This window comes from Talpa occidentalis, unplaced genomic scaffold (genome assembly GCF_014898055.3).
Source record: "Talpa occidentalis isolate TD23 unplaced genomic scaffold, MPIMG_talOcc4v2.1 talOcc4.14, whole genome shotgun sequence".
Taxonomy (NCBI): domain Eukaryota; kingdom Metazoa; phylum Chordata; class Mammalia; order Eulipotyphla; family Talpidae; genus Talpa; species Talpa occidentalis.
The window spans coordinates 27,758,285-27,773,460 of NW_023601433.1; the positions used below are offsets into that span (position 1 = coordinate 27,758,285).

Sequence of the window (15,176 nt, forward strand, 5' to 3'; positions counted from 1 at the left end):
CGCATGGATGGCAAAGGGCGAGGCTGAGTCCCCACCCCAACACGAGGACCATGGAAACACCCCTTACCCCAAAGCCTTGTTACCTCACCTCTCGGCATGACTGGAGAAAGGTGTTTTGGACCAGGGGCTCCCCTCACTTCCTTGTCAGGCCTGAAAATAAAGGAAAACTCCCCCTAGAGGGACCCACAGGAGAAGTCATCTGGGACAGTCACCGAAGCCCTTGGTCAGAACAGCCCTTTCCTGAGTGGGGAGGGGACAGTGTCTGTCACTGTGGTGACAAAGGCAGCTGGTGCTGACAGAGGCCCCTGCAGGACTAAGCCCTGATGTTCACATCTCCTCCTGCTGCTCCTGCCCCCAGTCAACACATCTCTCACCACGGTGTCCCTTCCCCACCTCCATGGAAGGGGGCCTAGTCAGTCCCTAGGAAAGCCCTGCGGGCAGCTGCCAAGCCACCTGGCAAACCTGCTGAGTATCAGCCACAGCTGGAGAAGCCCCGCCACGGCAGTATCTGTCCTGACACGGACCTCCTCACATGGGCCCCAATTCCCTACCGGACCCAATCCTGCAATAGCAGGGTGCTCAGTGATCTAGGTCCTGTGTCTCCTGTGTCCCCAAATGCTTCCTTCTAAACCTCAATCCTGCTGGGAGTCCCATTCACCCCACAGGGACCTGGAGAAAAGACATTAGACCAATTCTAGGGTCATCACCAGAAAGCTGAGATCCTAGACACTTCCCTGAACAGAGCCCCACACTGGAGCCCAGACTCCTGTGGGAGCAGGAGGAGAAGGAGGATCCCTCAGTTTCGGGTGGAGTCTACAAGGAAAACACCCTCCTGGTCTCTGGGGGCTGAACAGTCTGTGAAACCACAAAGCTCCCCAAGCAGCAGCCTCACCCTGGCTGACTCGCATAGCCAGCAGCTCTCTCCACCAAGGGGATAGACAGGCCTGGGGGAGTCTGCCCAGCCTCAGCCTCTGGGAACAGCATCAGGCACCACCATGGCCTGGACCCCTCTCCTCCTGGGCCTCCTGGCTCACTGCACAGGCATCTTACCAAAGGTGACTGCACGCCAGCCCCAGGGCTCTGGGACCAGCCTGGTACTGACTCTGAGTTCAGTGGGGGATGCCCCGGGGGCAGGATGCTCATGACCCTGGGCAGGAAAAGGTGTTAGGGGGCAGAGACCCCAACTGTGCTCACTACTCTGTGTGAGACTGAGGGGCTCTGCCTGCCACAGGAAAATAGGGGGTCTCATTTGTTCAAACGGTCTACCCCCCGAAAGGCCCATGGGTCAGCAAAGCTGAGAACAAAGGGAGTGTGTTTCCTGGAGCCTAAGAGACCCTGTATGAAGATGGTCATGCAGGGGGAAAGGGGCTTTTCTGGGAATTTCCTGGATCTCAGTCTCTGGAAGCTGGACAGTGAGAGAAGAAGGGCTGTGCATCCAGTGTTGATGTCCAACAGACACGGCATTTGGGAGACACTGACTCAGTCCTGTGAGGTCTGGCGACCTCCCTGAGGAAACAGGGGTGCATTAAAAGACAGAGGGAGGAAACATTTGTTCCATGTGTTAAAAGAAAAAAAATCAATCATTTAGGAAGTGCCCAAAGTTTTTGAGTGAAATCACATTTGGATGGTGAGCACCTCACTTACCAGTTAGGAAACTCCCTGGAGGGACCTGATGCTGCCGCCTCCCTGACTCCGGCTGTTTTCTGTCCTCCGGACACCTGCACCATCTCTCTGTTTTCCTTACTGAACCACCATTTCCAGACACAAACACCCTCCTCGTTATTAAACAGTCTGTGAGTCTGGACACAGCGCACGGAGGGGTCGCGCGGCCACAGTCTCCACGCAGAACAGCACAAGCCCTCTCTGTCCTTCCCCCGGCCCTGGGCGGTCACGCCTCTGCCCCAGCGCTGCCAGGGCTGATCCCTGCCTGTCCCCGGACTTGGGTCTTAGCAAAAAAGTCAGAAAAGGGAATCCCTATGCAAGCTTTAGTTTTTGCACCTTTGCTTCACCATAAAGCATCTGAAATTCTTTCCTGCTGCTGTGTGCAACCATAGTTCATTCTGTCTCCGTGCTGAGAAGTTTCCAGAGAGGGATGAACATCAGTTTATTGACCATTCCCCATAATTAGCCTTTGTTCTCTGTCTAGTTTCAACCTGGGCAATTTGGAATAAATCATTTATAGCATTTACTTGCAGGTTTTTGGTGGACCTTGTTTTTATTTCACTGGGGTAGGTACAAGGAAGGGAATTGCTGAGTCACGTGGCAGATAAATAATTAACTCTCCAAGAAACTGCTCAATCAGCTTCCAGTGTGGAAGCTGCTTTTGCACTTTCATTAACTGATAAGACTTGCCGCTGTTCTGCATCCTCATGCTTGCTGAGATTTTCAGATTTTTTTTTCTCGAAAAACTTTCTAGTAGGTCCGTACTGACATCTTGTTATTTTTCTAGTATTCATTTTCATGGTGACTTAGGATGTTGAATTCTATTCAAGTGTTTGTGTATTTTGTTTCTTAAAATGTTTAAGTATTTGCTCAATTTTTAAGTTGAAATTGTCCTGGTTTGTTCATATTAATTGATGTGTGTGTATGTGTGTGTGTGTGTGTGTGTGTGTGTATTCATTTCTCTGTGACTTTATCAAATGACAAGCTCAACTTTCACCCCAGCAATGAAGCCCTAACACAGCTGCATCGCCATGAGGATCCCCCATTTACCTTTCATAAGAACTTCCTCCCTCCCGCCCCTCAATCCTGTGCCTCAATCCTGACATCCTCTGATTTGTTCTCCTTTTTCACTTTCTTATGATGCTGTATAGAATTAAACAATGAATCCTATAATACGCTGCATTTGGGAACAGCATTTCCTTAGATGATTCCTTGATAGTCATCAAAATTATTGTTGCTTTAAGAATTCATTCCTTTCTATTTCTTATAATATCCCATGGCTCTGTTGTAGGAACATTGGTTTAACCACCACCCCAGGAGGGACAACGGGTGTGTCTTATGGACAGAGTGTGGTGGACATTGTTGTCTGGGTCTTTTCTATGAACATATTTTCCTTTTTATGAACTAAATACCCGAGTTTAATTTTTGGGTTGCCTGGTTGTTACCAGCCACATTTATAAAGAAACTGATGAACAGGAGCGGGAGGTAGAGGGGTGCAAACCAGGGAGGGAAGAGCACAAGGGACTGTGGTGATGGCTCATGGGGGATTTGGTGTGGGTGGAATTTTATGAGGATTACACCTGATAGGAGAAATCAAACATAAAAAATGAACAACGTAAAAATAAATAAATAAATATTAAAAAAAAAAGAAGAAACTGATAGACATTCCAGAGTGTTATCATGTCACATTCCTCCAGCCCACATGAGGGAACCAGATGGTGCCCTCCCGGCCAGCTCTTGTGCGGTCCCTCTACACATCAGCATTCTTAAGGGGTACAGGGTGGGTCTCAATGTGGTTTTATTTACATTTCTACAACAGCCAACATGAACCTCCTCCTGTGCTGTTTGACAGCTCTGTGTCATCTTCTGGAATATTGGACCTTTCCTGGACAACAGTGGCTTCTTGTGTATGTGCTCTCCAGACACCATCCATCTTCTGTTTTTGGTGATATCATCCTCTTCTAAACGATTGCAAAAGAAATGATTTTACCTTTAATGAGATGCAATTTATCAAATTATCTTTTATAAATAACAGTTTACCATGAAGAATTCTTGCCTAGCACTAGAGTCTAATGAATTCTCTCTGCATTTTTCTCAAAAATAGAAGCAAACAAAAGCCCCATCTTGGGGTCTCGCCAGATTTGTGGGTGGTGATGGAATCCGGACTCTTACACACCGTTGACCATGGTCCCCACACTCTGGCTTCAAACCCAGCCCAGCCCGAGTGTGTTGTCCTCACTAGAGAGGGACGCCAAGGGCACAAAATGAACTGTGAGTGTGTGTGTGTGTGTTGTGTGTATGTGTGTGTGTGTGTGTGCTGTGTACACAGGAAACACTGATTCACAAGTCACTGACAAGTTAGAGTCTCTAGTACAGGTAATCTGACTGGGGTTCATGTCACATCTTCTATAAGGTGAGTACTTTTCTATCCTTGAGAGCCCCTAGCAGGCCACAGGAAGTAAGTGGATTTGCATTCTACCTGAGGATAAGAAAGGCCCTGATTGCATATCCTAACTGCAGACTCAGAGACAGTTCCCGGGACAACTCCACCGCAGCCTATAGCCTGCCCCTGCTCTCCCTTCTTATTATCTGCCCAGGTGCTGGCCCTAGGGATCAGCCCACACACAAACCAGGGAGCAGTCTGGGCTTGTCCTTCAGCTCAGCACAAGAGATGCAGCAGGGGCTGTGCCCTCTGGGAATGACCCTCATCCTCACACTCACCTCTCTTCTCCTCTCCTCTTGCGGTTCAGTGGTCACTGCTGGGCTGAGTCAACCACAGGCAGTCTCTGTGGCCTTGGAAGAGATGGTCACGATCACCTGCCAAGGAATAAACAGTTATGCTAGCTGGCACCAGCAGAAGCCCGGGCAGGCACCTGTGCTGCTCATTGATAGTTTAGATGCCAGGCCTTCAGGAATCCCTGGGGCCAATTCTCAAGCGCCAGCTCTGGGAGCATGGCCACCCTGACCATCAGCGGGGCCCAGACGTGGACAGGTTGCCTACTACTGTCAGGTGTGGGATGAGGATAGCAATCAACTCACAGTGACACGGGGCCATGGAGAAGCGAGAAACAAACCCCTTCCTCTTCTGGTCACACTCTCCTGCAGCCCCAGGAGGATGGAGACACAGCCATGAGCAGCTCTGTCCCGGGTTCAGATCTGAGGTCCCCTGACTCCCCCTCCACTAGCTCCCAGGCAGCATCAGCACTGGGCAGATCAGGAGAAGTGAGACCACAGGACACAGTCATTTGCTTTCTTAACCATGGCAGTTGTGGGCATTGAGGTCCCAAGTGGAAGGACTGAGGGGACAGAGAAGAGCAAGTGCAGAGAGAGACCTCGGGGCTGTGCTCAGATTCCCAAGAGCACTGGGGAGCCCAGGGGTGAGGGAGGAACAGGATGGGCTGCAGGGATGCCTGCCCTGACAGAGGAAGCTGCCGACGTCACTCACAGGCACGCACTTTCTCTCTGTCACATAAATATTGAACTGTTTCCAGCAATATACAGAATAAAGATATTTTAAAATGCTTACAAATGAACACAGATCTCCAGTGGCACACAAGGAATCATTCACAATTCCTGGCAATAATCAAAACCATCTAGAGAATTATGGAAATATGGACCATAATTACACAGAAAATATCAATGATCCCAAACTGGTCTTGAAATTGCCCACCATACTGTAGACAAAGATTCTAAATAAATGATTATGACTATTCCCATTTGTTCCTGAGTGTGGGAACATAAAAAACATACCCCAACTAAAAGCTACAATTAAACAGGGCAGTACCTGACATTCTAACAAAACATCCCCCAGGCTCAACAACTGACAAGGATAAGATACCGGGAGGAAAATTAAAGCCACAAAAGAACAATATCAATTGTTTGATACAGGAGACAGACGGTGTTAAAAGTACGAAGAGCAAAGAGACTATAATAATATATAAGCGGGACAGCACAGAACGAAGCAGATAAGGAAAAATGCAGATGTGAGGATGGTGGTGAAGATCCCTAAGACAATGAAAGAAGAAATGATCCTGATTTTCACCAGTTTACTTTTCCTAATGTAACAAAAGCACAGAGTTAATCATCAGCTGACCAATAAGAGAAAACCTCTTCAGGCAGAAGAAATCAAACCAGAGAGAATCTGAATCTTCAAGAAGGAATGAAAAGAATCAGAAATATACCTGCATAGATAAGATGCTATTGCTAAATTCCCTTTAAAAGACATGTTACTGTCTAAAACAATATGCACTGACCATGTATGCTGAAGTTTATAATGCACATAACAGTAAATTGCTGGATAATTATAGCAAAATGAGTGAAAACAAATGATGTTTACATGGACTGTGCAATCTATGTGACAGGATGTAATATCACATAAACTAAATTGTGAATTATAATTATATGATGATTATAGTTACTAAGAAAAAACAAGGGGGGGGAAAGTGGAATCATACAATTTAATCAAAAAGAAGCAGACAAAGGAAAATGCAAAAACAAAACAGATGAGAAAATGAAATACCATAAAATATTGAAAATAAAGCCGTGGCATGTTTAAAAAATACCAATATACATTTAAAATACATTAATGCCCAGGCCTCCCTGGTGGCACAAGGGGTTAAGACGCAACCTATGAAGCTACCCACAGCCACTGCAGCACCAGTTCCATCTCCCACGAGGGAGCTACCCACATGGCGCATCAGACCTCTCCTGACTCGCCCGCTGCTCCCCTCAGCAGTGTACTTCTGTCCATCTGCCTGTTGTGTTCACCACTCTGTCTCTGGTGAATACTTTCATCCCCCACATCGCTGGCCTGTTCCCCAGTACGTGTATGCATAAATAATAAATAAATCTTTTAAAATATATATATAGATATAGATGCCCACTTTCATTGTAAATAATCAAAACATCACAATTAAGAACAGAGGCTATCAATTGAATTGAAAGCTACCGAAGAATGAGCTGCCAAGAATGTACCAACAGTAAATACAAAGACAAAAATCTGGGCCTCCCTGATGGTACAGCAATCGAGCGCTGGATTGTGAAGCTGCCTGCAGCCTCTGCAGTGCCGGTTTGATCCCCGGCCACCAGGCGAGGGTCCCACATGGCATGCAGACCTCTCCTGCTGCCTGCTACTCCCCTCAGCAGTGGATTTCATCACTCTGCCTGCTCTCCTCTCCCTCTGGCTCTGGTGAATTCTCTCACCCTCCCGCGCTTCTGACTGTACCCAGTGTTTGTATAAATAAATAAATAAATAAATAAATCTTAAAAAAAAAAAAAAAAATCTTAGCGCCAGTTCAGACTAGGCTGAGGTAGAAACCCTTCAACACAAACTCTGAGAAACACATGGTGATAAAAACACTGGTAAATACTCATGAATAGTGACGTGGTGAGTGCATTTGAGTTTCAGGTTAGGAAATACCAGGAGCTCCTGGTGATGATCAGCCTCCCCTTGCCGTGGGGTGGAGGCTTCCGCCAGAATCTGAGGTGACATGAAGGCAGGGACTACTAGAGCTTCACTCAGGTTCCAGAGCTTTCAATTTTTCAAATGAACAAATCATCCAGGCTAGGGCACTTAACCTGCGGGATGTGCTTCAAAAATCTGATGTGCCCTGCACCCCTTTGATGCCTATTCTATCTAGCTGCGCTCTGCCAGGAGGTCAGGGCATCACAGCTGGCACAGGGAAGGACTGGACTCTGTTCAACACTCTCTCCTTGGACAGGGGCTCTGGGGTGACTGGCAAGGAGGTTCCTGGGATGAGCTCTCCTCCACCAGCAGGGGGCAGCAGAGCCCCAGGACAAAGCTGGGCTGCCCAGAAGCCTCAGTGAGAGACCAACCTGCCCTGGGGCCTGGGAACCAGAACAGCTTCAGAGGAACTCAGCACAGCCAGGCCTTCCTCCAGGCTGCAGTGACCATATTCTGAGGGTGAGAGTCAAGTGTGCTGCCAGGACACTGATGGGACCAGGGGGCATCACCAGGGAAATGAAGCCACAGAGGCTGTGCCCAAGTAGCTGACTCTGTCTGCTGGCATATCAGGGGCATCTTCACCACTGCCCACCACATCACCTCTCCCTCCTCTGGCTGACTGTGAGCTCGGGCTATACCTTCATTGCTCAGGATATCAGGAGGGGCAGGCCCACTTCTAGGGACACCCTGGGCCCTGGATTTAGATCTGTGGCCACAGTTAAGAGACCCTCTCCAGAGTGAAGTTGATTCTCCCTTCTCTGGTCACAGTCTGGTCACGAGCTGTCCCTGGCTGAGTTAAGGATCCACATGCCCTGGGGAATCCCTGACCATTTAGTCCCCTGAACTCTCCCTCTGTGCAAAGACCATGACCCTGGTGGCCTTCAGAGACCATGGAGCCTAAACAGGGTTTTTTAGCCAGGTCTGGATTTCAAAAGCTTCACATCTTATATGAAACAGTAGTGAAATCCTAGAGTGTCACTGTCAGTGGTGTGTGAGCTGTCACAACAAACCCAACACCACATGGAAAAAGAGACAAAGCTGTGATCACTCTTCTAGAGGGGACAGTTGTTTAACAAGGAAACTTCCATGCACCCAATAGTGGACAAACAGCCAATGACACAGGCCACACATGCACATTCTTACGACAGGCCCAGGATGGGACAAAGTGCACCTGGGGTACACGGGAGGATGCCAGAAGGAGAAAGATGATGAGGGGGTCTGGGAATCCCCAACCCTGACATTGCTGGTTTCTGATCTCTCTCATGGTCCAGCTCAACCCCAGCCCAGTCTCCAGGAAGTCCCTGCAGTCGCAGCCAGCCAGGACAGACCCCAGCTGGGGGCCTGAAGGCTATGTGGGGTCCCACCCCAGGAGGTGACTGTGATTACAGACCTTGGAGGCCAGGCTGCCTTTCTGACATGACGAGCATGTGCTAGATGCTGACACTCCTGCCAGGAGCCTCAGTCACCTGTTCAACCCTACAGTTGTTCCCCATCTTAGTGAGGAGCCCCAGGGGAGCAGTAATTTTCTACAACAACCAAACCCTCCCACCCCCCAGGGTCCCAGAGGGCATTAAGAGTGGGTTCTTAGATCCACCCTTAGGGCCTAGATACCAATAGTTCCCTTAGCCCAAGGGGCCTGAGTGCTGACCTTTAAGAACACGCCTCCCCCTCTCGCCAGCGCCCTCCAGTCCTAACCCAGGCATTGCTTTCTGACTGGTTCATTCATCTCACAGTGTCTTTTCAGAGGGGATAGGTTAGAGAGAAAAGAGTCCCATTGAGTTAGGAAATGAAGGTCAGGACACAACTCAGGGACATGGGGAGACAGAGTCCATTGAAGGGGGTGCAGCACCCACATCTAGAGAGCAGGACAGATCCAGGCCAGGGAACAGCAGCTGAGAAACACAAAAAATTCAAAGCAAAGCCCCGTCAAAGGAAGAACAAATCCAGAACTACCACCCCAGCAATAAAGGCAGCCTCGGGGATCCCACCAATGACAACTCATATTTGAGTCCCCTCCCAGGAACAGGAGCTTTGCTTTGCTGCATCTGCTTCAAAGTTGTCCTGCTTTGCTCCTAATGAACTTTGTGCAAACTCCCTGATCTTTTGTCCTTTCAAAGCGACGACCAGCTCCCTGTTCCTTCTGGAACTGGGGAAGCCAGACTGCCCATGTGACTATTGAGGGTCGCCTTGGCACTGGCATTGTCACTCAGCACTAGCTCCCTGGAGGCCCATTAGTTATTGTTGCCTTAAGAGGTCATTCCTTTTTGATCATGCTCAGCGTGGTAAGTCAGAAGGAAAGAGAAACATGTCGGATGGTTTCTTTATAGGAGGGAATAGGGAAACCAAATAATGGATCAGGGGGAAAAAAGACAAACCTAGTAGCAAAATACAAATCAAAGACATTCAGCTGGGGAGGGTGAGGGAGAGGGATCAAAACAGGGGAGGGAAGAGCACAGGAGACTATGGTGACGTTTCATGGGTAACTTGGTTGTGGGAATGTTATGGGGATTACACTGGAGAGGAGAATGAACAATGATGTAAAAAAAAAAAATATATATATATGTATATGTATATATTGAAATTGAGGGCCTCTCCTGGTGGCACAGGCGGTTGAGCACAGTGCTGTGAAATTGTCCGCAACCTCTCCAGCGCCGGTTTGATCCCGGCTGGCCAGTGAGGGTTTCACATGGCACAGCAGACCTCTCCCGTCACGCCAGCCGCTGCCCTCAACAGTGTATTTCGCCAGTCTGCCTGTTCTGATCCCCGCTCTGTCTCTGCTGAATCCTCTCACCCTCCTGCATCTGGACAGTACTCCGGTTCTTGTATGAATAAATAAAAAAACTTAAAAATAATAATTATAATAAATAAATAAAAAATTTAAAAAAATAGAGAGATTTCCAACATCTGGTTAATCAACACCAGGCCTGGCATCTGTTTTCTCTCTGGACAGCACTTGGAAATGCTCTTATGAACAAAGGTGTCATGATTATTAGTGATTGGACCTTCTGTGAACATGACTTCTCAGGATCTGAAGTAAGTGCCTGAGAGAACCACCACGGGCCTGTGTGGGAAATGCAGGTTTTGTTTCTTCAGACACCTGCAAACTCTTTCCAGAGTTGTGGTTAATTTCACCCCATAGTCAGGTGTGAGGGCCCCATTCTCCTCAACCCCGCCAGTATTAGGGGTCCTATTATCTACATCAGCCAATCTGAGGGCACATGGGGACACCATATCCTCAGGTTACATTGGCGTTTCCCGAAAACACATGACAAGTACCTGCTCCTGCTCCCGCCATCCTACATCCTCCACACAAGTGTTGGTTCCACTTATTCTGCTTTCCTAGTGGTTGTATCTTCACTGTGCAGTGATCACATTCCTTAGTGTCCTCTCTGCACTAGCTGTTCATCCGATATGTCTTTGCTAATCTTTTCTCATGCCTGTTACTTGTTTCTTTTTCCTGTGGAGGAGGTTTTATTAATAGAAATATAGGAGTTTTGATGAGTTCAGTGTATTCATCTTCCTTTCATATATCACGCTTCTGGTGTCATCAAAGAACTGTTACTTACACTTTCATTCCAGTAATGTCTCCCGTACACTCTTTAAACATAAGCAAGTACTATTGCCTGAAGTTACAGACCGAGTTCCCTGTGTGGGGATGGAATGGGGCCTCTCACATAGTGTGACCTCTGTTCCCACAGCTCCACCTCAAGTCTGCAAAGTCCACCCCACATGTGTTCTCCTCACTAGAGAGAGGGATGAGGGTTGCCCCAAACCAGAGGGTGGTCCAGGGTACAGATGGAAGTGTGTGTGTGTCTGTTTGTGTGTGTGTTTGTGTGTGTGTGTGTGTGTGTGTGAGAGAGAGAGAGAGAGAGAGAGAGACAGAGAGAGAGAGAGAGAGCTGTGTCCACAGGTCTTAGAATCTCTAGTACAGACTAGGCAGTAGATTGTACTTCACAGTCTTCTATGAACTGAGCTCTGTCTATTCTCAGAGCCCCTAGCAAGGCCATAGGGAGGTAGGAAGTAGATTTGCATGTCACCCGAGGATAAGAGAGGCCCTGAGCACCCATCCCAGCTGCAGGCTTAGAAGCTGATCCTGCGACATCTGCACCATGGCCTGGAGCCCTCTCCTGCTCCCCCTCCTCATTATCTGCACAGGTGCTGGCCCTAGGGATCAGCCCACACAGACACCAGGCAGCAGAGTGGGATTGCCTTTAGCTCAACACAGGGGATGCAGCAGGGGCTGTGCCCTCTGGGAATGACCCTCATCCTCACACTCACCTCTCTTCTCCTCTCCTCTTGCAGGATCAGTGGTCACTGCTGAGCCGAGTCAACCACAGTCAGTCTCTGTGGCCTTGGGACAGACGGTCACGATCACCTGCCAAGGAATAAGCAGATATGCTAGCTGGTACCAGCAGAAGCCTGGCCAGGCCCCGGTGTTGCTTGTTGATACTGATGGTGACAGGGCTTCAGGGATCCCTGCCCGATTCTCAGGCTCCACCTCAGGCAGCACAGCCACCCTGACCATCAGCGGGGCCCAGGCTGAGGATGAGGCTGACTATTACTGCCTGTTAGTAGACAGCAGTTACAATCATCCACAGTGACACGGGCCCATGAGGAAGTGAGACAAAAACCCCTCTCTTGTCTGGGTCACTCTCTCCTCCAGCCCCAGGAGGATGAGACACGGGCAAGAGGAGGTGACCCGGGTCCCTAGTCCTTTGCCCCACCCCAGCTCTCGGGCATTCTCTGCAGAGGTGAGTCCTGAGTGGATTTGGGACTGCAGGAAGGGGCTCCAGGTGTTTCTTTGACCACAGAGTTGTGGGGATTGAAGACCAAGGTGGAAAGACTGAGAGGGCAGAGCACGAGGAACTGCAGAGACAGCTCTGGAGTTGAGCAAAGATTCTAAAGCACAGATGAGCACAGGGGTGAGGGAGGAAGAGGATGGGCAGGAGGAATAGTCTCCCTGAGATATCACAGGGAGCTTCTTGTATGGAGAGCACACACACACACACACAGACACACACACACGGGTGCACACATACACACACACACAGGCACACACACACCCACCTGCACACACATGTCTGCACCACACACATAGGCACACACACACATACCTGCACAAAAATAGGCACACACAGTCATATTTGTTTGTTCCCTGGTCAGAAGAGACAGATCCTAGTAAGGCATTGGTTGTCTGTCAGGAGCGCTTTGCTCACTGGTAGGAAAATTTGTCCAAACTTTAGGCTGATGTGGTGCCTCAGAAGGGAGTAAAAAAGCAAACTGAGGGCAAGGCTTGAATGTGTCTGGAGAATTTACAGAACCAAAATGTAAATTAAGAAAAAAAAATATAAATACAGGTGCCCAGTATCTAGCATGGGTCATTGCACAAATTTTGGCATTTATCAAAGATTTTCTGTGAAGATTTAGGAATGTATTAGCCCTAATAATACAAACCGCAATGAGCCCATCCTGACAGTGAAATTTTCTGGATGTTCTGTAACTAGATATGGAGACTATTATATTGAAAATGTTCCCTTGTTGTGAGAGAAGCAGATGAGTGAACATGCTATATAAGACACGGGACACATTAAAATATGACCACAATTGGGCCTCCCCTGGTGGCGCAGCAGTTGAGCGCTAGTCTGCGAGGCTGCCCGCAACCTCTGCAGCGCTGGTTTGTTCCCCCATCACTGGAGAGGGTACCACAAAAAAAAAAAGAAAAGAAAAAAGAAAAAATATGAGCACAATTGACATTCTAGCAATAAACATGATACTTTCTGAGATGTAATAATACAATGGAAGACAAAAGCGAAAAATTGCTGATGCAAATGTAAAGTTTACTGAACTTTATGATGTAACCATCTAACACATTGTTTGATACTGAGAGAAAAGAAAAAAGTGACAAAACGACCAGTTATCCAAGGTACAGGAGAACATCAAGGGTCCAAATGAGTGTAGGTGATGACACTAGGGAGAAAGCCCGGTAAGAAAGGAGGCTAGAACAAATATTTGGAAAAAGAAAATATATTTTTATTTAATATAAAATAATATATTTTTATAAAAAACATATTTTTTTTTTACCTGTATTGTTTCCTAGTTTTATTTTTTTTTTTTTTTTGTTTTTTTTTTTTTATAAATTTTATTGTTATATTCCCCATACAATTGCAGCCCCCCCATTCTGACCCCAATCCCTCCCCTCCCGCCCCCGCCCCCCTAAAAGTGTCTCTGGTTCATAGTTTTTTGTTGATTTTGATTTTCACTTTCTTATAGTTATTCATTTCCTGGTCCCTTATTTAAGTTTTCTAGATTCCTGCTATGAGTGAGACCATCCGGTATTTTTCTTTTTCTTTTTGGCTTATTTCGCTGAGCATGATCCCTTCCAGCGCCATCCATGTTGCTGCAATTGCATGTGTTTATCTTTTTGAATGCTGAGTAATATTCCATGGTATATATGTACCACATCTTCTTGATCCAGTCATCTATTTTGGGCATTTGGGTTGTTTCCAAAGCTTAGCTATTGTAAACAGTGCTGCTATAAACATAGGGGTGCAGGTGTTCTTTGGAATGGATGTTTCTGTGTCCTTTGGGTAAATACCTAGGAGTGGAATTGCTGGATCATATGGAAGCTCTATGTTTAGTAGGTCCAGAAATCTCCACACAGCTCTCCATAGTGGTTGGACCAGTTTGCACTCCCACCAACAGTGCAGAAGAGTTCCTTTTTCTCCACACCCTCGCCAGCATTTGTTGTTGCTAGTTTTTTTAATATGTGCCATTCTCACTGGTGTAAGATGGTATCTCATGGTAGTTTTGATTTGCATTTCCCTGATGGCAAGTGATGTTGAACATTTTTTCATATGCCTGTTGGCCATTTGCATTTCCTCTTCAGAGAAGTTTCTTTTTAGCTCTTCTGCCCATTTTTTGACTGGATTATTTTCTTTGTAGTTGCTGAGTCTCATCAGCTCTTTGCAGATTTTTGTGATCAGTCCTTTATCATTAGTGTTGGGTGCAAAAATGTTCTCCCAGTTGGTGGGGTTTCTCTTTGTTTTTGTTATTGTCTCTTTTGCTGTGCAGAAGCTCTTTAATTTGATGTAGTCCCAGCTGTTTATCTTTGCTTTCACTATCACTGCTTTGGGTGATGTGTCTGTAAAGATGTCTTTGATGTGCAGATCACGTAGTGTTTCGCCTATATTTCCTTCTATATATTTTATGGTTTCAGGTCTTATGTCTAGTTCTTTAATCCATTTTGAGTTGATTTTTGTGTATGGTGTGAGGTAGTGGTCAAGCTTCATTCTTTTGCATGTAGCGACCCAGTTTTCCCAGCACCATTTATTGAACAAACTTTCTTTGCTCCAATGCATAGTCTTTGCTCCTTTGTCAAAGATTAGTTGACCATAAATCTGTGGATTTATTTCTGGATTTTCTATTCGATTCCATTGGTCTGTATGTCTGTTCTTGTTCCAATACCATGCAGTTTTGATGATTATGGCTTTGTAGTATAGTTTGAAGTCTGGGAGTGTAATGCCTCCATTCCCTTCTTTTTTTTTCAGGAGAGCTTTGGCTATTCGGGGTTTTTTGTGATTCCATATGAATTTCATCAATAATTGTTCTATTTCTTTGAAGAATGACATTGAAATTTTGATTGGAATAGCATTGAATCTGTATATTGCTTTTGGAAGGATGGCCATTTTAATAATGTTTATTCTTCCAATCCACGAGCAGGGGATGTCTCTCCATTTCTTTGTGTCTTCTTCTATTTCTTTTAACAGTGTTTTATAGTTTTCTTTGTATAGGTCCTTTATCTCTTTTGTTAGATTTATTCCCAAATATTTGATTTTTTTTGTTTCAGTAACAAAAGGGATGGTTTTTTTATTTCTTCTTCTTCAGATTTATTGTTTGTGTATAGGAAGGCTACTGACTTTTGCATGTTGATTTTGTATCCTGCCACTTTACTGAACTGATTGATGAGTTGAATTAGCTTTTCTGTGGAGTTTTTGGGGTTCTCTATGTATAATATCATATCGTCTGCAAATAGTGATAGTTTGACTTCTTC

At 46.6% G+C, this 15,176-nt stretch overlaps 1 long non-coding RNA gene across 1 annotated transcript; it reads right to left on the minus strand.

Annotated features, from left to right (window-relative positions):
* Nucleotides 1-3,598: 3,598 nt before the first annotated feature.
* On the minus strand, nucleotides 3,599-10,452 carry LOC129145824 (uncharacterized). The gene is made up of 3 exons (XR_008551916.1): nucleotides 10,403-10,452; nucleotides 4,384-4,479; nucleotides 3,599-3,623 (listed from the first exon to the last, which is right to left on the minus strand). It is a non-coding gene; the product is annotated as an uncharacterized LOC129145824 (long non-coding RNA).
* Nucleotides 10,453-15,176: the final 4,724 nt, after the last annotated feature.